Source organism: Podarcis bocagei (genome assembly GCF_964188305.1).
Source record: "Podarcis bocagei genome assembly, chromosome: 2".
NCBI lineage: Eukaryota > Metazoa > Chordata > Lepidosauria > Squamata > Lacertidae > Podarcis > Podarcis bocagei.
Genome location: NC_138126.1, coordinates 107,974,285 through 107,998,010, shown reverse-complemented (window position 1 = coordinate 107,998,010; position 23,726 = coordinate 107,974,285). Strand labels below are relative to the sequence as shown.

The 23,726-nt window shown below is 43.4% G+C and overlaps 1 long non-coding RNA gene across 1 annotated transcript; it reads left to right on the top strand.

Annotated features, from left to right (window-relative positions):
* The first annotated feature begins 4,161 nt into the window (after positions 1 to 4,161).
* LOC308579902 lies at positions 4,162 to 19,037 on the top strand. The gene is made up of 4 exons (XR_014004619.1): positions 4,162 to 4,465; positions 5,091 to 5,443; positions 6,803 to 6,871; positions 18,652 to 19,037. It is a non-coding gene; the product is annotated as an uncharacterized lncRNA (long non-coding RNA).
* Positions 19,038 to 23,726: the final 4,689 nt, after the last annotated feature.

The following is a 23,726-nucleotide window of genomic DNA, read 5'->3' as shown; positions in this document are numbered from 1 at the left end:
GGCCGTTTAGGGATTTAAAGGTCAGTACCAACACTTTGAATTGTGCTCGGAAACGTACTGGAAGCCAATGTAGGTCTTTCAGGACTGGTGTTATATGGTCTCGGCGGCCACTCCCAGTCACTCCCAAGTTTGACCTTTTCAGATTTTACTGTTCAGATCTGATCTCGAGGGATACTCAATAAATAAAATAGAATCACTGAATTGTAGAGTTGGAAGGGATCCTGAGGAACATCTAGTCCAACTCCCTGAAATGCAGCAATATGCAGCTGTCCCATACAGAGATCAAAGCTGCAACCTTGTCATTATCAGCACCACACTCCAACCAACTGACCTATCCATGTATATGTGTGAGTCCTTAATGTTAACTCCTGTAGATTAAATTTAGTGTGACAAGTACACCAGCTGCAGCCTCATCTAGAGAAGTCCAACCAGCCATGATAATCCATTCCATTTGTCCAGATGTTCCCAAACTCCCCCTCCCCCTCCAGACCTCTTGAAAATTGCTGAGAGTCTAGGCAGACCACTTAATGATTTTTCTACCTGTTGCAACATTTGTAATGTGCTGTGCTAGATACTGTGTGGTTTTTAAACTATTTCTTATAGGTTGTAATGCAGTAAAATACAATGTACAAAATAACAGACACAGAAAAATTTGATTAAAAATCAGTATGCGTGTTTAATGTGATGGAGGAGCCATCGCCTGTCTTCTGCCACAAATCCATAGACCATCTGTTACAGACTGGGAATCCCTTCTCTAGTCACATCCAGGCTTGATTATTGTAATGGACTCTATATGGGACTGCCTTTAAAGATAGCCCAGAAACTACAGCTGGTTCATTGTGTAGCTACTAGGAACCTGATGGGGCAAGGAAGTTGGATTCTGTAACAGTACTATTGTACCAGCTGAATTGGTTGCCTGTATGCTTTCAAGCCCAATTTAAAGTGCTGGTTTAAACATTTAAAGCCTTGAGCAATTTGATGGTCAGAAGGAGGAAGGTCTTTTCTGTAGTGGCACCATAGCTTTTGAACTCCTTGCCAATTGGCTACTGGGTTTGCAATTGTTTTGGAAGGTTCTGCAAACACACCTTTTCAGGTTACTTATTTGTGATTAACATTCTTGCTGTCTGGATTTTTGCTTGCTGCTTCTATGCATAAAACGTTATATGGTTCACTGGTTTAAACTTTAAATATGTTTTTTAAAAACTAGCTTTTCTCTCTCTCTCTCTCTCTCTCTCTCTCTCTCTCTCTCTCTCGCATTGTGGTCATGACGGTTTTTTACGTTTGTTATGTTGTTGCACTGTTGACTTTTTAAATCCCCCACTGTGCTAGAAGCTGCCTTGGAAGGGTATACCATATAACACAGAAAGGTGGTCCTCATTTTTTGTTAAAAAAATAAGTAAATAATATTAATATGCTAAATTCAACATTTATATTGTGTTTGTTTTCTCTTTCTGTGTTATCCCTAATCCAACAGAATCTATGGTTAGTCAGAATTAGTTAAGTTCAAATTCTTTGCAAGCAAATTTCATTTGGGAGAAAAGTGCAATTCAGGTATGCCTGATGCAGTTTAATGACACCTGTGGGGTAAGGAAAATATTCTAATATTTTTATCTAACTTTTATATATATTAAAAAAAATCACTGGATAGTTCTTGGACATCATTTCAAAATTTCACTTTAGATGAAACCTGAAGCCTCATGGATGTGCAGAACCACCCTGGAAATTTCACAAACCTGACCAAAAATCCTACGCTCCTGGGACCAATCACCTCACTGATGCTCTCTCAAGCCTAACTGATCTGTCCCAAGAGGCATTCCTTTGGAAAGTTGGGAAGAATAGATTTGCGTTTCCTGTCGTCTCTCTGGTGATGTCACCCAAGAATGCTTCTTCGTCCAGCAATAGTTCCTCTGCTCAGCCAGTGTGATGGAGAGAGCCAGTGTGGTGTAGTGGTTCAGAGCGGTGGACTCGTAATCTGGTGAACCGGGTTCGCGTCTCCGGTCCTCCACATGCAGCTGCTGGGTGACCTTGGGCTAGTCACACTTCTCTGAAGTCTCTCAGTCTCATTCACCTCACAGAGTGTTTGTTGTGGGGGAGGAAGGGAAAGGAGATTGTCAGCTGCTTTGAGACTCCTTAGGGTAGTGATAAAGTGGGATATCAAATCCAAACTACTACTCCTACTACTACTACTCCTCCTCCTCCTCCTCTTCTTCTTCTTCTTCTTCTTCTTCTTCTTCTTCTTCTTCTTCTTCTTCTTCTTCTTCTGCCTCAGGGAAGCTTTTATACTCCATGGTGATGTGTCACCTTTGACTTGTTTAGGTTTACTTCCAGCTATGCCATTGGAGAACCAAATGCCAAGACATTTTAGCTCACTTACTGTCACAAAAGAAGCACAATAAATTTTGCAAAGGGCAGTTCCTTTCTTCTAGCTCCTGGGTGGACTTTATCTCAGGACTGTTTGGGATTTGCAGTTTACAGACCTAAGGGTGCAGGCATGCTGCACTTCTGGTGACCTCACAGGTGACTCAAGATTCTGGGCTTGCTGATTGACAGGCTAACATGCAGCATCAGCCACAGAAAGCAAAAAAAGTGTGAGTTACTCTTTTGGAGCTCCTGCTACTAACAGCACATGCCTGTAGATTATAATATCTATAGACATAGATCCAGGATGGTGACAGCCTTGGATGCTTCACAAGTCTATCAAAAACTGAACTCAGCAATCCAATTCTAGATGCCTAGCAATCCCTGTAATTGCATGCTGGCCAATGAGAGAGAGAGAGAGAGAGAGAGACTAAATTAAACTGATATATGTTCTCTTATTCAGTATGGGCACGCCTATGCATTTCCTAGTTTCTGTAACCTCTGAAGCTGTATGCTTTCCTCTATAGTTCAGAACTTCTTGAATCTGGGGAATGAATCTTGGTTGGTTTCCATTTCACGTGCCAAATATTTTTAAACTCTCCTCCTCAGCCGCTCTTAACCAACCCAGAATGGGAACAACTCGACCGTCCAAAAGGCGACGGGGCTGGAGCTCTGAAAGCTCTCTTTTCCACTCACCCGCAGCCCAATGTGATAATGCCGAGAGGAAACAATTAAAAATAATGTCCCTTTTATTATAACTGAGTCTACAGTCTTTCAGCACATTGACTCCAGCAAGACTTGGAGAGACATCCTACAGACTAATAAAAAATCCTTAAATATCAGTTCTGAAAGTTAATTCATGTGGAGCCACTCTTTTCTGCCAAAAACGGAACTTTTTCTCTGCAGCAAATGTTGTGCCGAATCCTCCAGACATGATGAGTAATGTCACAACTCTGGCTTCTTCTGGAAGTTATCAGTCGTTAATTTGCCACTTTGGGGCTGTTTATTGAGTCCAGCAATAATCTTTGCTCCTTCGGCCCATTGTGACCATGTAGGCACTGAATAAGTTTTTCAGGAGATTCAAAAGGGAGGTCTTCTCTTCTTCTTCTTCTTCTTCTTCTTCTTCTTCTTCTTCTTCTTCTTCTTCTTCTTCTTCCTGCAAAATGCATAGAGTTGCAGAGGTGGAAGAAGGCTTGATGGCCATCTAGCCATGCGGCCTTCCCAAACACAAATTAGCCCTTGCCCTTTAGCTCTTGAGATTGACCTGCAGTATAGGCCCTACATAGCCTAGACCAGGCATGGCCACACTTGGTCCTCCATCTGTTTTGGGACTACAACTCCCATCATCCCTGACCACTGGTCCTGTTAACTAGGGATGATGGGAGTTGTAGTCCCAAAACAGCTGGAGGGCCAAGTTTGGCCATGCCTGGCCTAGACCACAGTGCACCAGAAGTAAAGAGCAGACTTTTTTCTTTCCATTTATGTAGAGCACTGATTTGATTTAGACGCTGAAATAATAATGATAGCGTTGTTGTTGTTGTTATTGTTAATTATCATCACATGGGGAGACTCATGCTATACTTTCTATGAGCATTCCATAATTACTGCTAAGACTTATGAGGCTTCTTCAGGCACCTTTAAATTGAAACATATTCAGGAGCAGATCATTCAGCAATCAAACGGCTGACTGCACAGTTGCTGACATTCAGTCTGCTGTCTCCTGAAGTATGAGAAAGGACACTTTACCTGTAGCTAATTATAATTTTTTTCCACAGCACTATTAAATAGCTTCCTCAGCTGCAGTGGAGAAACCTAAATAGAAGGGAGCTGTTATATGGGGTAATTCCATTCAGATGTGCTGCTGATTTTTCCATGCAACTAATTGGACGAGAAACTCTGTGTGTGGCTCCAGAGTCTCTCCGACACACCCGAGTGCTTCTCAAATCGACTCGAAGGACTGATTTCTCTTTCCTTCATTTCCTTACCCTCCTACCCGTCAATTTGATATCCTGCTCCATGGCCCCTCCAAAATGAAGGTTTATTTAAAAATGGTGGAAATAACAAAACAAAAAAAAGTCAGCCAACTTTCAACGGATTGAAATCACAGGTGAGTAGATTTGCTGAAACTACTGAAATGTCGAATGCTGGGTGCAGCTGGATGTCAGTTCTCAAAGGAGCATGAGGCGATAGTCTAATAAAACCTGCCCCGGCCTGGTCCCCTCCAGATTTGCCCTCAAGCCATAGTCAGAGATGATAGGAGCTGCTGTCCAAAGCATCTGGGGACATCAGGTTGGGGAAGGCTGCTCTAAAAGCTAGGCTGTGGGGTGCAGGGTTTGACATTTAGATGTGAGAAACTTGCTGAATGGCTTTGGGTTCATCACACATCACACTGTCTAGCTGACTTGCAGGGGTGGTTGCAAAGTCAGTCTGTGGAGCAGTGGTTAGAGTGTTGAACTAGGAGCTGGGAGATCAGGGTTCAAATCTCCAGTCAGCCATGAACTTCGCTGGGTAACCTTGGGCCAATCACTGCCTCTCAGCCTAATCTACCTCACAGGGTTGTTGTAGAGATTACATGAGGAGGGGGAAAACCATGCATGCAGGGAACCTTGAGTCCCTTGGAGAAAAAGGTGGAATAATAATAATAATAATAATAATAATAATAATAATAATAATAATTTATTATCATATAGAAAGAATGTGATTTGTACAGACCAGTTATTTCTTTTGCGCAGTTTGAACCAGTGTTTTGTGTGGAACCGAAGAGATGGATGGTGTCTCAAGAATTTATCTCATCTATTGGTCTGTTTGGGATATGTCCAGTTTGCTACACAGTGTATGGCTCCAGTCCTGCAGAGCCGCTCACAATGCATGGCAGCAAAGGGAGGCCAGGTTGCAGCACCAAGGAGAGCTCCTAGCAAACAACTTATTCTGACAAGGGTTGGGAATGAACTGAGGTCTTCTGAGTCTCTGTTTCCAGCCTATCTCTCCTAGGCTCCTCTCATAGGCTTAAACTCTCTGGCCTAAAGACATCTCCTGCACTCCGACCTCCTACGTTGTTTGATCTTTGCAGTGAAGCACCAACAAGGTAATGTGAGAAGCCCTTGGTTCCTTGGACCCCAGGGAAGGAGCCCTGAAGGTCTTGGCTTCTGTCTAAAGAATAATTTATTATTTATACCCCACCCATCTGGCTGGGCTTCCCCAGCTACTCTGGGTGGCTTCCAACACAATATTAAAATACATCAAACATTAAAAGCTTCCCCAAACAGGGCTGCCTTCAGATGTCTTTTAAAAGTCTGGTAGTTGTTTATTTCTTTGACATCTGGTGGGAGGGTGTTCCACAGGGCGGGTGCCACTACTGAGAAGGCCCTCTGCCTGGTTCCCTGTAATCCTGTAACCTCCAACTTGGTGTCTCCCAATTTTGGACTCCAAGGTCATGACATATCAACCTGTTCTTCCAGCTTCAGGGATGTCACAATTTCATCATCTCAACTGGGAACTTGTTTCACTGCCCAATCAGGATCAATATAACATTGCTGCATGGTTTAAGCATTTGGCCAAGTTACAGAAATCTACGCTCTTTTTACATGGTGTTGAAACTTCTTGGCAAAGTTATTTGCCCACAGTGTTGATATGCCATTCTGCAGCAGCAGGCTGCAAAAGATTGGAGAGACATAAGAAAGCAAAGCTAAAAATGTTAGCAATGATTTACTTTATTGTTTAAGGATAACATGGATTATATTTTTAGAATACTCCTGTGGAACATAATTGGTTACTAAGTTTTATTATATACTATAATCAAAATTGAATAAAAATAATTATTTTTAAAAGTTCAGGAACTTTGGAAGTTGTGCTACACAGTCACATACATCCCTATATGGGCTCGCTAGCAATGGGGTTATTGCATCAAGTTTATCTGTGTTTGGTTATTTATAGTTCCTTTGTTCAAGGAAGAACACCTCACCTAGATGTTTTAAATAGGGAATGATGATAGAGAAGCCATTCCACACTCTCTGCCATATGGAAAAGCCTCTTACAATAGCAACCTGGATGTTGGCAGCAGCAGTCGTCAATCGCATCCTTGCCACATGCCTACTTTAGATGAGCAGGCATAGGCAAACTCGGCCCTCCAGATGTTTTTGGCCTACAACTCCCATGATCCCTAGCTAACAGGACCAGTGGTCAGGGATGATGGAAATTGTAGTCCCAAAACATCTGGAGAGCTGAGTTTGCCTATGCCTGGATGAGGGCATGCACAAGAGAATTCCTTTCATTGTTTGGGCAAAAGAGGGGAAAATGCTTGGATTAATGCAAACAAAACCCCATCATTATCTCATTTTTGGTGTTTTTCTATATATTTTTTCTAAACAAATCCCATGCAAAACATTAAGTTGAAATGAAAGGAAATATCGTAACTTCTAACCACTGATTTTATCTTTATTTTAAGGAATGAATGCTTCAAAGTTGTATAAAATTACTTAATCAACAAAGATCCAGTATGGAAAATTGCAGATGGGTAAGAGAAATATTTCTTTTAAACCAGCCAAGCTATTCATATTAATTTCTACCTATGTTTCCACCAGCAATTCGGGGAATAATAACAACTGCACGCTGCCTTCACCTGAAAACTAAAATGATTTGAATTTCAGAAACATCTGAGGCAAAAAGGTTTCATTAGCACTGCAGTCCTATACATCCTAATCAGAAGTAAGCCCCATCAAGTTCAATGGAGCATACATCCAGGAACGTGGGTATAAGATTGGAGCCTGATGCTTGCCATTCTTCCTTATAGAAATGCTAGAGCTTTTATATCCAGATATTTGTCTCCCTCCCAGCTCCTGCCAACCTAGCAGTTCGATAGCACTCCAGTGCAAGTAGATAAATAGGTGCCACTGTGGTGGGAAGGTAAATGGTGTTTCTGTGCGCTCTGACTTCCATCACGGTGTCCCGTTGCGCCAGAAGAGGTTTAGCCATGCTGGCCACATTGCCCTGAAAGCTGTCTGTGGACAAACGCTGGCTCCCTGGAAAGTGAGATGAGCACTGCAACCCCATAGTCGCCTTTGACTGGACTTAACTGTCCAAGGGTCCTTTACCTTTACCTTTACCTAAACCGGCATAAAGCTGGGATGGGTAGAGGCAGCATAGAAGTGGGCAAGAGGAGTAGAGATTGTTCTTTGCAATGATAGTAAGCAAAAGCCAACCTCAAATACCCATGCCCACCACATTTCTTGCATTGTGTTGCCAGCTCACAGTGGTCAGTAGATGCAATGCTGTGTCTTGTCTGCCTAGCATTGCCTTACATTGCCACACAGACAATACACCCCACAGCACCCTCATCAGACCTGTGCTGCCAATTTTGTGCATGGATTTGTGCATTACATGAATATATAGCAAATGTGAGTGCCATCAATTAGTGACACTAGGTGTTGGCAGTGTTACTATTCCATTGTTGAAATTGGCGCATATATATATATATTATTTAATTTTTGCCATTGGGAATGCATAGGATCCTGACTATACTAAGCTGGTGTAAGGTGTCATGGTTATTACACTTCCAGTACTGGTGGCAACCAAAGGATTCCTCTGTCGGATGGAGGAATGAAAAACTTATTTTTTTACATATCTGGGATGGCAGCTCTTGTTGCAGTGAACCTTTCTGAAATCCAGCAGTATTATATCATTTTCTGGAACAGAAACAAACCAGATGACAATGTGAGACCACAGGACTCATGTACAGTTTACATGCAGATGGTTAATTATGATTTGTATCAAAAGTGGATATTTATGTATTGCAATATAATGTTTCATTCAAGTGCTTAAAATCCAGTTGTTTCCATGCTATGTCTCTTCTGTATATAAAAATGTAATAAAGGAAGAACTGCAGGAAAGCTACATGTTGATTCTAGAGAAAAGAAATATTGAGTTATTTGCAAGGGACATCCTACGGAAACAAGCCTAGACAAATTTGCTGTTGCTCTGCTAAACATCAGGCGGCTTTTATACTGATGCTTGTTAAACATTCATTCATTACAATTGGTCTACTCTCTGTAGGAATTAGCTGAACACAGCCCATGGCTTTTCCTGTGTGATCCACTAACCCAAAAAATGGCCAAGGGAGGAGCAGCACCGATTAACAGAGGGGTACAGACGCGAGTGCCGCTGTGGGTTAAATGACATAGCCTAGGACTTGCCAATCAGAAGGCCGGTGGTTTGAATCCCCGCGACGGGGTGAGCTCCCGTTGCTCAGTCCCCGCTCCTGTCAACCTAGCAGTTCGAAAGCACATCAAAGTGCAAGTAGATAAATAGGTACCACCCTGGCGGGAAGGTAAACGGCGTTTCTGTGTGCTGCTCTGGTTCGCCAGAAGCGGCTTAGTCATGCTGGCCACATGACCTGGAAGTTGTACGCCGGCTCCCTCGGCCAATAAAGCGAGATGAGCTCCGCAAGCCCAGAGTTGGCCACGACTGGACCTAATGGTCAGGGGTCCCTTTACCTTTACCTTTAGCCAATATTATGCCATCCTGATGTTGATGGATTGCAACTCCCAACAGCCTCGGCCATCAGGACCAATGGTTAGGGATGATGAGAGTTGTACTCCAAAGACCTCAGGTGGGCTACTGGGGACTCCTCCAGATAGAATCATATACTTATAGAGTTGGAAGAGCCCACACAGGTCGTCTAGTCCAATCTCCTGCAATGCCCAACATGGCACTCGAACCCAGATTCGTATTTGACCTTAAAGAATCACTGAATATTGAGGCTAAACGCCTTCCAAAGTTAATATCCTATACAGAATTTTGCCGAGAGTGAGATGCTGCTATAAGCACAGAAACACAGAAGAATGATGGTAGGTGCTCCAAACACAGCAACAGGGTGCTCTAAACACAACAGTGATTTTTTACGGTCAAGTGCATTTCTCTTCATGGAATATCCACTTGACTCTTATTACAGATAGGTAGCCGTGTTGGTCTGCCATAGTCAAAATAAAAAAATTCCTTCCTGTAGCACCTTAAAGACCAACTAAGTTAGTTCTTGGTATAAGCTTTCGTGTGCATGCACACTTCTTCAGATACACTGAAACAGAAGTTGCCAGATCCTTCTATATAGTGAGAAGGTGGGGAGGGGTATTACTCAGAAGGGTGGTGGGAATTGGAGATTGGCAGATAGCTGAGATGAGCCTGTTGACGACTCTTAACGACTGTAATAGGTCTTGCAGGAAAAGGCAAGGGGTGAGAAGGTGAGAGATGGCTTAGTCATGTATAATGAGATAAGAATCCAATGTCTCTGTTCAGACCAGGTCTATCCATTGTTTTAAGTTTGGTAATGAGTTGTAATTCAGCAGCTTCTCTTTCCAGTCTATTTCTGAAATTCCTTTGTAGTAAAACAGCTACTTTGAGATCTTGTATAGAATGTCCTGGGAGATTGAAGTGTTCTCCTACTGGTTTCTCTGTTTTGTGATTCTTGATGTCAGATTTATGTCCGTTTATTCTTTGGTGTAAGGTTTGGCCTGTTTGTCCAATATAGAGAGCTGAAGGACACTGTTGGCATTTGATGGCATACACAATGTTAGACGATGAGCAATTAAATAGTCCCGAGATGGTATGTGTGATGTTGTTGGGGCCAGTAATGGTGTTGTCCGGGTGTATGTGGCAGCAAAGTTGGCATCTGGGTTTATTGCAGGCTCTGGTGCCAGTGTCCGTGTTAAGTCTGGTTGTAGTATTATTGTGGGTTAGGAGTTGTTTAAGATTGGGTGGCTGTCTGTAGGCAATGAAAGGTCTTCCTCCCAGAGCTTGAGAAAGAGAACTGTCATTGTCCAGGAGAGGTTGTAGATCTCTGATGATGCGTTGAACTGTTTTAACTTGGGAGCTGTATGTGATGACTAGTGGTGTTCTGTTATTTTCTTTTTTGGGTCTGTCTTGCAGCAAGTTCTCTCTGGGTATCAGTCTGGCTCTGTTGATCTGTTGTCTAACTTCATCTTGTGTAAAAGGCGGTATTGGAAAGTTGTCTGTGAGCCTCCTGAATGTAGTCAGTTTTGTTCATGATGACAACAGCTCCACCTTTGTCTGCTTCTTTAATTATAATGTTTGGGTTGTTTCTGAGATTATCTATGGCTCTCCTTTCAGCATGGTTTAGATTTTGTTGTAAGCGATGGTGTTTTCTGGTTACATCTGTTTGGATTTTGTGGCGGAAGCAGTCAATGTACAAGTCCAGTGTGGTATTGCGTCCATCAGGAGGGGTCCATGTGGAGATTGGCAGAGTTTGCCACCAAACTCTGCCAATTTGTCCTTACCCACAACAACTTCAAATTTGGTGATGACCTGTTCCTTCAGATCAGCGGCACAGCAATGGGCACCCGCATGGCCCCACAGTATGCCAACATCTTCATGGCAGATTTAGAACAACGTTTCCTAAACTCCTACCCACTCAAACCTCTCTTGTACCTGCGATACATTGACGATATTTTTATCATCTGGACACATGGTCAACAGACCCTGGACACCTTTCACCAGAAATTCAATGATTTTCACCCCACAATCAACCTTACAATGAATCAATCTATGCAAGAAATACATTTTTTGGACACTACTATAAAAATACAGGATGGACGCATAGACACCACCTTATACCGTAAACCAACTGACCGACAAACATATCTACATGCCTCTAGCTACCATCCCAAACATACCAAACAGTCCATTGTATATAGCCAGGCACTACGTTACAGCCGCATCTGTTCCAATTCTACAGACAGAGACTCTCACCTAAGAGATCTACAGCAAACCTTTTCAGAACTCTTATTTTGACTCTTATTAGTTTGTGACTCCGTGTACATATTGTATGTTTTCTGATTGTGAATTAAGAAACAGTTCGATAGTGAATATCAGCAATATATCTGTCAAAATTACAAATACCTAAACATAGACTGTTAAGTTGTGGGTGAACATATCAGACGACACAGCGAGTCTTTAAACAGCTCTTGTTTATTCACAGGCCAGAACAGAACTGAACTGAAGGGTTCAGCCAGCCTGCTTATATAGAGCTCCACTAGAACGCAACAGTAACCATTTTCTGTAACTATCCAATCACTGAACGTCACTTTCAATCCCTGATTTGCATATGTGGACCTGAGTCAAAACTATCTACAGTATCCCCCTGCTGGCCCAGGGTGAGAACTTCAGTACATAACATAGACAGCCGTTCACCCTCACTAGATTTAACGTGCTGCCATCTGCCTTATTGCAGGGCAGATATGTGGGTAAACCATATGCAGAGCGAGTCTGCCCCTGCGGCCTGATAGAGTTGGAAACCGTCTCTCATGTCTTGCTACGAGGTTGTTTTATGAGGATATACGCTCGGTCTTTATCACCCCTGTTATACAGAAAATTCCAAGTGGGTCCGAACCTCAATGCTTAAAATCCCTGATAGAGGATAAGGATCTAGAGATCATATTTTGCGCGGCTGCCATAAAACTCAGGGAACAAGCTGTGCTATTACAAAGAATAAGGCCTTAGATGCAAACTCTAGATAATATTCTAGAGACCTAAGCCACATTTCTAATGGCTGTCATATTCATATTCGATTGTAAATTCAAACTTAATGCTATTGTGTTTTATGTTTGCTTAGTACGGTATGTGAATCTGGTCTGGGACCGTAATAAATTTCTATTCTATTCTAGTTTGATAGTGTTATATAAATATTGTTAGTATACTATTAGCCTACGTGTTGCTTTGTGCTCGTCACATTCACCTGAGTCTGTGTCATTTCCATAGGGAAGAGGCTTTTTTCCTCTCTTTGTCAGAATCTCTTAGGAATCTGCTTTTCTCTCTGCAAGTACAGTTTCTGGGTGGCAGCATCAAATCCCATGGCTTTCAGTATTCAGTGGTACCTCGGGTTACAGACGCTTCAGGTTACAGACGCTTCAGGTTACAGACTCCGCTAGTACCAGAAATAGTACCTTGGGTTAAGAACTTTGCTTCAGGATGAGAACAGAAATTGTGCGGTGGCGGCATGGCGGCAGCAGGAGGCCCCATTAGCTAAAGCGGTGTCTCAGGTTAAGAACAGTTTCAGGTTAAGAACGGACCTCCAGAATGAATTAAGTTCTTAACCCGAGGTACCACTGTACCTCTACCCTGATGACACCCATCAATACCTCTGTATCCCAGAAATATTCCCCTCCACCCATTAGGCATCTCCTGTTGTTTTTCCAAGATTTTGCTTGGATATTTTCATCACCATCTCATCCTCAATATATCAAAGGCTAAACTTCTCATCTTCCCTTTTTAATTTTTTTTTAATTCCTTTCTCTGTTGACCTTGTCACCAACTATCTTGATGATCTGGCCCAAAGCCTCATCTTCGAGCCCACTTCAGCTCATTGCCAAGTCATGATGTTTCTATGAGCAAATAGTCCAGCTCACACTCAGATCATTGCCTTACCTTTATTATAGCAGATTTATAGTCCCTGGACTTCTATTGACACACCTCAAAGCTCATCTCTGTACAAAAAAATTGCCTTTTTAAAGCAGAAACAAAACACAACCCTCTCTGTAATTAATAACAGCACAATGGTCCTTACATCCCTTCTCTGGCTACTGGTGATTATGGGAAAAATCAATTTTACTCCATCTGCAGGATGAAACTTAGTTTATGTTCTGATGTATAATTTATGTGCATGCATCTTTCAGCCATATATATATATATATATAATCATTCCTCCAATATGGATCCCGCTTTCTCCCAACAGATGAAAATCCTCAATCTGTCAGTACTGTAAAAATGTGGGTGGAAAATTAGTATTACCAGTGAAATTGGGGGAGTTAGTTTAAGAAGCCAGGCCTTCCAAACCAGAAGACTGGATGTCAGGAAAGATCTGTTTCTTACTTTTTAGCCTATGTCCCGCTGTCTGAACCACCTTAGAATTCTAAAAAAAACCACAAAGCAGATCCCACAAATCTGAAGTCTGCCCATCAATGGTGTTGTGAATAGATGATTGGCCTTGGTCCAGAGAGACATAGGTTTAAATCCTCCTTCATCCATAAAGTTTACTGGGTGACCTGGGATTATTGATTTGACCTTAAACTAACCTCATGTCACAGGGATACAGTGAGGATAATTCTAATATCGGCTACCTTGAGCTCTGAAGAAGTGGGGTACATGTGCAACTAAGACTGTGTACACACTAATTTTAGAGCACATTCAAAGCACATTATGCAAGCATGATGTGCAATGCAGGAATTCTTTCCCTCAAATAGTTCGGGGAACTATAGTTTGTGAAATATTGCTGGAAATTGTAACTCTCTGAGGGTTAGACTGCAGCGCCCAGAATTCTTTGACGAAAAGAATGTGCTTTGGAAAGGTATATTGTGCACAGCCTAATAATAATAATAATAATAATAATAATAATAATAATAATAATTGTTATGTACTGAAGTTCTCACCCTGGGCCAGCAGGGGGATACTGTAGATAGTTATGCAAATGAAGGATCGAAAGTGACATTCAGTGATTGGATAGTTTTAGAAAGTTGCTACAGTTACATTGTTCTGGAGCTCTATATAAGCAGGCTGACTGAGCTCTTCAGCTCAGTTCTGTTCCAACTTACAAATAAAGAGCTGCTTTGGAAGAATCGCTGTGTCATCTGATATCTTCACCCACAGCTTAACAACAACAACAACAACAACAACAATAATACAGTGCCTAGTTATTCACAGAACACAGTCTCTAAACAGCTCATACCCTTTGGCATATGCTCTTTACATCTTTAAAATCCCCGGGGCATCGTTTTAGTCATTCCTATAAGCGTGCTGTTTCAGCTGTGTGGTTTAATCAGGTCCCTTTCCACTAGGACAAGGGTGAATTGTAATCAAGGCAAACTGCTATAAGGTCACTCTCCTTGCCTTGGTTTCCTGCGTTTAGAACCTACTATCTGAAACAATTTGTTTAATCTCTGCCTCTTTGGTATTCCAACCAATTTATAAAGCAGCTTTTGGGACATGACGCAAAACGGCAGTTTTAAAGCCACATATCCTTCTAGTAAATCTGTAAGATTAAGCACCTCACACCCACAAGAGTGTGTTCCTTGGGATGACAGAATTATGGCCCCGGGATAAATCTGATTTTATAATCCTGCTTAGTCTACATTGATCTGGATAAACAGAGGCCCATCAGCTGAGAGGTTAGCATGACTTAGGCAAAAGGGAGTTTTTAACTGTGAACACATTTTCACAAAAGGGATGGGAAAGTGGCAAAGGATGTTAACCTAAATGTTAGTTAAATGCAAGTATTTCTCCCTTCTCAGTCATTCTCTAGTGTCAAAATTCCAGGAAATAATTTTGCGACTGTGCAGAGAAGGACCCTCCTTTCTCAAATTAAGAGATAAACAAAAGACAGCAGGTGAAATGAGATTTTGAAGGGAGACAGCAGAGTTGAAGTGGTCCTGTGCTGTTTGGTGATGCACCCATAAACACAGCCATTATAGATTAGCTCTCATGGCAGGAGGATGCCGTTTCTCAAGCACATATATCCAGTGCCTCCCTCCCACCTTGAAAAATAGATGCTGGTAGTCACCAAGCCAGTGTGGTGTAATAGTTAAGAGCGGTAGACTCATAATCTGGGGAACTGGGTTCATGTCTCCCCTCCTCCGCATGCAGCTGCTGGGTGACCTTGGGCTAGTCACACTTCTCTGAAGTCTCTCAGCCCCACTCACCTCACAGAGTGTTTGTTGTGGGGGAAGAAGGAAAAGGAGAATGTTAGCCACTTTGAGACTCCTTCGGGTAGTGATAAAACGGGATATCAGATCCAAACTCCACCACAAAGTGTGGGGGTCTGGTTGTGTTGCAGTATAACAAGAACTATTCACATAATACACATCTAACAATATGATGGTTTCTATGCATCAGTGTCTAACAGACAAAGCTGCTGAAATACATTGCTGGAAACCCCTTCAAATGTTGCATTCAAATGTTGAATGTATAATAATAATAATAATAATAATAATAATAATAATAATAATAATAATATTCAAGCCTTCTGGCAGTCACTGCTGCTTCAAAGATAAGGATGTTAATTTAGGTTATCAGCTCGGGAGATTTTCAGAATCTCCGGCAGAAAATCAGACCGCAGATGCCTTTTCATTTTGAAAGAAAGAAAGACAATGGTGTCACACCCAGTATATATGTGCTTTAAAAATTGCATAATGACAAAAGTGTTAAGCATGACTCAGTCACACTTAATATGCATTTGCCGATTTCTTTTCTTCTTTTTTTTGCAGCTCTGAACAGAAGCAATATGGGGCATATGCCCATACGAAGCTTTAGCTTATTGTTATGTTTCTATTTTATATTCCATTTTCTCTTTTACTTCTATTTTGGTAGCTTCTTCCACTTACTTGGTGGCAAAAGTACTGGAAAATGACTCTCCGCCAACAGATTCCACCCACCTTTACTCCCACAAGCAGATCTCATAAGATGAAACACATTCTTCTTGCTAGCTTGCAGAACAAAAAATAAAACAAAATAGGAGACAGAACCTTAGTGAAGAGAACAAAATAGTAATGTAGGCTGCTGAAATATGAGCTATTATCAAAAATATTTGGTTTTGTGGGGATCCTTTAAAAATGAAAATTCTCCCCCCCTTTTTTTAAATCCAGTCATTAGTTTTCCGGATTTACACCACAACTGTATAGCAGCTGTATGTTTGTGGGTATGTTAGAATTGGGCAGAAGACAACTTGTTTAGTCTTATATACAGAGGCTGGAAATCTGCAATTAGCTATGGTGTTCTCAGTGCATGCTCATCGTCTACTACTTCGTAGTAGAGCATCTTATTTGCAAGCTGAAGTTCCTAGGTTGAGACCTCGACACCTCTATGTAGGTCTGGGGGGGGGGGTCCCCTGTCTGAAACTATGTGAATCAGGAAAGACTGCACTGCAGGTACTTTAGCTACATCATGGTGTCACGAAGGCACAAATCAGTGTCTGAATGCAAGACTTTTAAAAGAGTTGGTCCCAGTACAGTGGGTGGCATTCAGATACTACCTTAGGGACGCTGGTGGCACTGTGATCTAAACCAGTGTTTCCCAACCGGTGTTCCGCGGCACACTAGTGTGCCGCGAGAGATTGCCTGGTGTGCCGTGGGAGGGAGGCGGGCGAGTCGGGCGGCGAGAGGCGGGGCGGCAGCGGCGAGGATCCGCGTCGAGCCGGGGGCGGCTCCGCGGTGGTGGTGCCGAGGTTTCTCTCTCCATTCTCCCCTCACACACACACACAGGAAATAACACAGGATCAGCTGACAGGACCCGGCCAATGGGGCGGCGGCGGGGCAGCGCGCGCAAAAGGGAGGAGCGCGAGACAGCGGACGAGGAGGAGGCCGGCATGTCCGGGCAGCAGCAGCAGCAGCAACAGCAGCAGCAACTCCCGGCGACGGCTCCTCATGCCCCGGGCAACCCTACTCCCTCACCGGCCTCGGCCGTCCTCCTGCTCCACCCGCCGCCGCCTCCCCCGCCGCCGCCAGCCACCTCGGCCCCGCCGCCGCCCCCTCCTCCGCCCGCTATCGCCGCCACCACCACAACAGCCGCCGCCGCCTCAGCTGGGCCCATGCCTGCCGGGAGCGGCGGCGGCAGCAGCAGCAGCAGCAGCGCCCCGGGTTAGCGGAGTCTGTAACCTGAAGCGTATGTAACCCGAGGTACCACTGTACTTCCAAGTCAGCGTGCAAGGGATTGCAGGACCGGCGGACTTGGCGGTGGGGGTGGTTGCTGGAGCCTTGTCTGTCCTTTCAGCCCCGCACCCACCGCAGACCCCTTCCTATGCCACTGGTAGCTAGGCGAGGCGGGGGGCACTGGGCGCCACACCTCGGCGCCTGCAGCGTGCCTGAGCCATGCGTCTGCGGGCGAACTGCCCGCAAGCTCCGCTCTGGCCTCTGCCCACCGCCTCAGCCTCCCTACAGCTGAGGGGGAGGCTGCAGCGAGGCTCCACGCAGCGCGCCCTGCCATGGCTCACCCCCATGGCACTCGCCCCTGGTTGCAGGACGCGCGCGCCGCCCCGGGCCCCTGAGTGGCTAGCTGCGCCGCTGCGCTGAGCGCAAGGAATACGTCCTCTCCGAGTTCGGCGTCCTCTTCGTGGGCAGCGCGAACCGCATCTCCAGCTTCGGGTGGAACTTTGGCCAGGTAGGGGGAAGCCTTTGGGCGGGGGGGGGGCTGGAGACCGGGGTGGGGAGGGGTTAGGAGAGACGCTACCGGCGCTGTCCAGAAATGCCCAGAGCAACTGGAGCTCAGCTACGCGCACACATGCGCCCTCCAAATCCCGTTTCCCACCCCTTTCTCAAAAGAAGAGAGAAAAAATGGGTCCTGGGTGTGAAACCAAAGGACCTTTCCAGCTCCTCCTCAATTCCAGGTGTGGATGGCAATGCCTCGTGTCTCCTCCCCCGCGACCAGAGCACACTTCCTAGGCTGGTTGGACGGTCCCTGGGGGTCTTCGGGTTGCCATATTTTGAAGAGCAAAAAACAGGACACATTTGTCGACTTCTGCTTTTAGCTATGGATCAGTGGCCTAGCGTGGGGGGTGCAGGGGGGGCCGGCCACACCGGGCGCAACATCTGGGGGTTAGTGTTAGGGGGCGCAAATCCACGGGTTAGGGGGCGCAAATTACTTGCATTGCCCCGGGTGCTGACAACCCACGCTACGCCACTGCGGCCCTGAACGAGCAGGAGAAGGAGCTCAAGTGACGCTGCGCGCTGACGTCACGGGGCTGTAATGGTGGTGTGCCTCGAGATTTTTTTCATCAAACAAGTGTGCCTTTGCCCAAAAAAGGTTGGGAAACACTGATCTAAACCACTGAGCCCCTTGGGCTTGCCGATCGGAAGGTTGGCAGTTTGAATCCCCAGACAGAGTGAGCTCCCGTTGCTCTGTCCCAGCTCCTGCCAACCTAGCAGTTTGAAAGCATGCCAGTGCAAGTAGATAAATAGGTACCGTTGCGGCAGGAAGGTAAACAGTGTTTCCATGCGCTCTGGTTTCCATCATGGTGTCCCGTTGCACCAGAAGTGGTTTAGTCATGCTGGCCACATGACAAGGAAAGCTGTCTGGTAGACAAACACTGGCTTCCTTGGCCTAAAGTGAGATGAGCGCCGCAACCACATAGTCGTCTTTGACTGGACTTAACGGTCCAGGGGTCCTTTACCTTTACCTTACCTTCTACCTTAGGCTTCAAAAAGGCACAGTTTACATTCTATATTTAAGTGCTGAATCCAAGTCCTGAAAATGGGTCTACTTGCATTACTGAAGGCTTTGCTTTTTTTGTTTTGACCCATGCAGAAGTACCTGGAGAAGGCTGATGAAGCAGTTCATGTCAATCAATGTTTGATAAGCCAACAGAAGCGGATTCAGGCTCCTCATTCTTATCTCGACGTTCCTGCCTGGATCAGACTCCCCTGTTGCAAGATTTGGTTTTATGGATGGTGAAAAATGATTTCCTGACATCTAAAAAACATGCACTTTTTCCTGTTTTGATGGAGGAGAAAAACCCCATGTATTTCATTAAAATGGAAACTTTTGTCCCAGTACTATGTAGTGTATCACTTGATCAAGATTTCTTTTTTGGAAAAAAAAATCTTAGCCAAGATGTTTTCCCCGACAGAAACATCTTGTGTTTGGGAAGGAGGAGGTGGGGTTGAGGAAAGGAAGGTTGCAATTAAGAAATTCCAGTCTCTTCTCTCTGAAAGTAAGAATTAAACACAAATGAAAGACCAGGTAATGGTAGTTGGAACATTTAAGCCTGAATCACAAATGCAGCATGCGCCCCAACCAAACAGGGTGGGCTTGTTGTTGTTGTTGTTTAGTCGTTTAGTCGTATTCGACTCTTCGTGACCCCATGGACCAGAGCATGCCAGGCACCCCTGTCCTCCACCGCCCCCCTCAGGTTGGTCAAACTCATGCTGGTAGCCTCAAGAACACCGTCTAATCATCTTGTCCTCTGTCATCCCCTTCTCCTTTTGTGCCCTCAATCTTTCCCAACATCAGGGTCTTTTCCAGGGAGTCTTCTCTTCTCATGAGGTGGCCAGAGTATTGGAGCCTCAGCTTCAGGATCTGTCCTTCCAGTGAGCACTCAGGGCTGGTTTCCTTAAGAATGGATAGGTTTGATCTTCTTGCAGTCCATGGGACTCTCAAGAGTCTCCTCCAGCACCATAGTTCAAAAGCATCAATTCTTCGGCGATCAGCCTTCTTTATGGTCCAGCTCTCACTTCCATACATCACTACTGGGAAAACCATAGCTTTAACTATACGGACCTTTGTTGGCAAGGTGATGTCTCTGGGTTTTGGTTTTTTTTTTATGGTGGGCTTGCTGATGTGCAAGGTTGCTCCATGGCAAAAAATTGCAGCTGGTAGCATGGAGAGCTATGAAGTCACTGTAGTAACTGACTGAGTACAAGCATGATGTCCCTAATGGAGCTGGATGGTTCAAACATAAAGGGTTTTCAAAAATGTTTCTTAGGTTAGAAAGCATGGTTATCATATCCTTCATAAAGCAGGGGTGACTAACATGTAGCTCTCCAAATGTTATTGGACTACAACTCCCATCAGCCCCAGCTAGCACGTCCAATGGTCAGGGATGTTGGGACTTGGAAGTCCAACATCTAGAGGACCACACAGGTTCATCACTCCTGATGTAAATCAGCAGTAGACAACAGGACAGCATAGCAGCTTGACTTTAGGATACTTCTAAGATGCTGCTGTTCAGATATGTTCCTTTCAGAAGAAGCTACCTGAGAAGATAGGTCCACTTTTGACCTACATCCCATCATTTGTTACACTCCAATAAGAGACTTCGCTGTCAAGCACAACTTGCAATTACGCTGGAAGAGGTCAAGCAGAGAATTACTGCAATAACGGCCTCCTGCTTTTATTGCTCTTGACCCCAAAGTAATAAGCAGTGGGTGAAGAACAGAACCTGTTTTCTGGGTACCACTTTAGTCAAGTAGAGCGGGGAGCAATGACACCACCTTCGTAAGGTGTGAGATTATTAAACTCCAAATTAGACAATATCAACATTTTGGTAAGCAGCTCTTGAGATGATTAACTTTTGTCACTCACCACTAACGTCTATTATCAGAAGATGCGACCCTGCAAAAATTAAGAACCACTACGTATTCCAGATGTGTCTGTTTGTAGCTGAGGGAAAGGTAGGAGGAGAAGGTGTCTGTGTGGTGTTTGTAATGTAATGTGAGTTTAATTTCAGGTTAACTGGAAAACTATGGCAGTTCAATGTATCCTAGATTTACATACTAATGCACTCTCTGAGTTTCCAAAATATGACTGGCTTTGTCGCTTCATTTCTGTCTCACATTATATGTGATAAAGGTGGATAAAGGCTTTCTCACATTTCTCTTGGGCCATCACCTGCTTTAGTAATCCATGACTGAGAACACTGAGTGAGGAAGTTACAGAATTTCATAGGTAGAGTCATCTTTTAAGGAATTGCTTGTCTTCCTGGTTTCCCCCTACCATGTTTTTTTTAGATTTCACAATTCCAAGTGTTAATTTATTTTTTTATAAGTATTTGTTGTTGTTAAATTCCCATTTATGTTTGAATGCCTCTGACTTATTTAAGCAGGGCCTATATGTGAGAGAGTGATGTGAGTGGAATTGAACTCCAATGAAATTCTAGGCTTCAGTGGGATCCCACCATGGAGGTAGACTATAAATTGGAGGCAACAGCAGTGGGTGTTCCTCTCGTAATTTTTTTTTTTTAATGTAACACGCTTCAAGGATAAGAGAAATTGTGTGTTCATAGACAGCATGAATGTGTGAAGTAAACAGCAAGAGACTGGCGTTCCATGTTGACAATTGCTAGCATTAAAAAATAGTAATGCTGACAATGTGAAAAACTTTTGTGTGAAAGTTTCTGTTTCCTTAGCTAATTGAATATGAAAGGGAGTGCTAATTAAAGGTGCTTTCATATCAAATCCCTAGATTCTGTTGGAACCAGCTAGCGCCAAACAGATCTGTCAATTTCAGGTTCTTTCAGCTTCTCATTTCCCCGCTTCTGTTCTCTACATTTCCACATTCCTCACAAAAACGCAGCAGTGTTTTAGAGCAAGTTTCTCCCAACAGACACTCATATATTCAATTTTGCATAATATATACATTTTTATGGAACAATTTCCTTTGTTATAATGCATTTGTGTATGCTATTTTCATGAATATATGCATACTCATGCACACTAATACACAGCTGTGAGGAAACGTTTCAAATGTAGGGTTGCCGTATTTTGAAGAGCAAAAAATGAAGATGCATTTGTCAACTTCTACTTTTAACTATGGATCGCTATGACGACTCTCCCCATGAAAAAGAGGGTATGTCCTGGAAGAAGAGGACATATGGCAACCCTTATCAGGCTCTGTCTCACAGGCTAAATACTGTGATGCCACCTGTCAATTGCATGGCATTGTTATGACATCACATGATTAACAGGGGGATGGGATACCTGCCTGTCAAAATCTCTAGGACTTTGTGATTCATTCTGCTTAACAGGGGAGCATGGGAGAGTCACAAAGGACTCTGCAAGTTTTCTCACTTTAAGCACATCCTTTGCTTGGAGATTGGGGTGGAAAGGTGTGCCAGTTTCAGTCCTCTTATTTTCTCATTTTGCCAATCTTAAATCCATTTCTCCACATTTCAGTAGTTATTTCTCTCTGTGTGTGTGTTTTATTTTTTTAAAATCCTCATAAAATAATAGATTTGGATCCCTGTATTATACAAAGAAAACGGCAATTAAAAAACACCTATAATCCTTTACATTTTGCCTATTCATTTGCATGCATTATACGTAAGAAGCTCTAATTACATATCCTAAAAATGCCCCTCCACCTTTAACAGTTGCATGATAGCAATTATCAAGTGATTTTGATATTTGTTAATGGAGGTTTTGTTTTGTTTTAAAGAGAAGCATATGACCGATCAGTGTTACCTCAACTGTTTGCATGAGTTGGCTTAAAAGCTTGGGTGAATGCCTAAATCAGAATACAGAGAAGTTAAACATCCAAGAGGAACCAATAGTCTCTCTCTCTATAAAAAAAAAATCAAAGAAAAGCATTTTAATGCTCATATTTCCTCATCCTTTCTCTTCCCCACTACTTTAGTGATTAACATCTTTTTTCCTAAAGTGAAAGCTTGACAGCAAATAAAGGGGGCAATGAATGTTTGGGACGACGTGCAACATTAACAGCCTTGTAAAAATTAAATGACGCATTACTTGCAGATTATTGCTGAACTGGCACTGCACACTTTTGCATAATGCACATGCTTTCCATTTTATTCAAAGTTTTCCAGTCAAGAAACAGCTTCTGATTCTCGCAAAAGTTTCCAGTGAAATTGTGCACTTCTATAACTTTTCTCTAGCACACTATTTTCCCTCTCTTGTGTCTCTCTCTCAACCTTTAAAATGGATACCAACTCTGGCCATTAGGAGCAGAGTTGATCTATTTATAACACAATATAGACTACTAGCCAAATAGCAGCAGTAATTTGATAATCATAGCAAGGAAATCTAAAAGATTAGGAGATCAAATTGTCAGAAGAGAAGATCTAAATTAGCTAAAATACAGGTGGGTAAAGATGAACAAGAATACAGTGGTACCTCAGGTTAAGTACTTAATTCGTTCCGGAGGTCTGTTCTTAACCTGAAACTGTTCTTAACCTGAAGCACCACTTTAGCTAATGGGGCCTCCCACTGCTGCCGCGCCGCCGGAGCAAGATTTCTGTTCTCATCCTGAAGCAAAGTTCTTAACCCGAGGTACTATTTCTGGGTTAGCGGAGTCTGTAACCTGAAGCGTATGTAACCTGAAGTGTATGTAACCTGTAAACATTTTTGACTAGTGGCATGCTTTATGTTCACAGACCTTTCTTTTCCATCAAGTATAATTTCCGAGACCTGCAAAAAAGCAAAGCAAAACATAACTCATGGCCAATATTCATCCTTCTGCTGCTGTTTGCTGCAAGTGATTATACCACTTTGTTGCAATCATCACAGATAATCATGGTTGCAATAAAGTGATGTTGCAGCAAGGATCTCACACTGCTCCACACTCAGAATTGGCTATGTGACAACATCATGAAGCCAGTTCAGAGCAAAGACAGTGCTTGCTCTGAATGGGCAAAAAATGTTTTCATGCCTGTTCCGAGCCCTCCCTGCAAAAATTTGCCAAAGGGGGTGCTTTTCATAGGAGGCAATAGTGTTCTTAGAAAGTCTTTCCTCCATTTCAACTCTGACATTATTTTACCATTAATCACCCGACAGAATGCAGATAACGAAATTTAATACAAGGAGCAAAGGGAAAGGGCACAAGGATTTCATTTTTGAACTTTCAATTAGATGGCTTTATTTTACCAT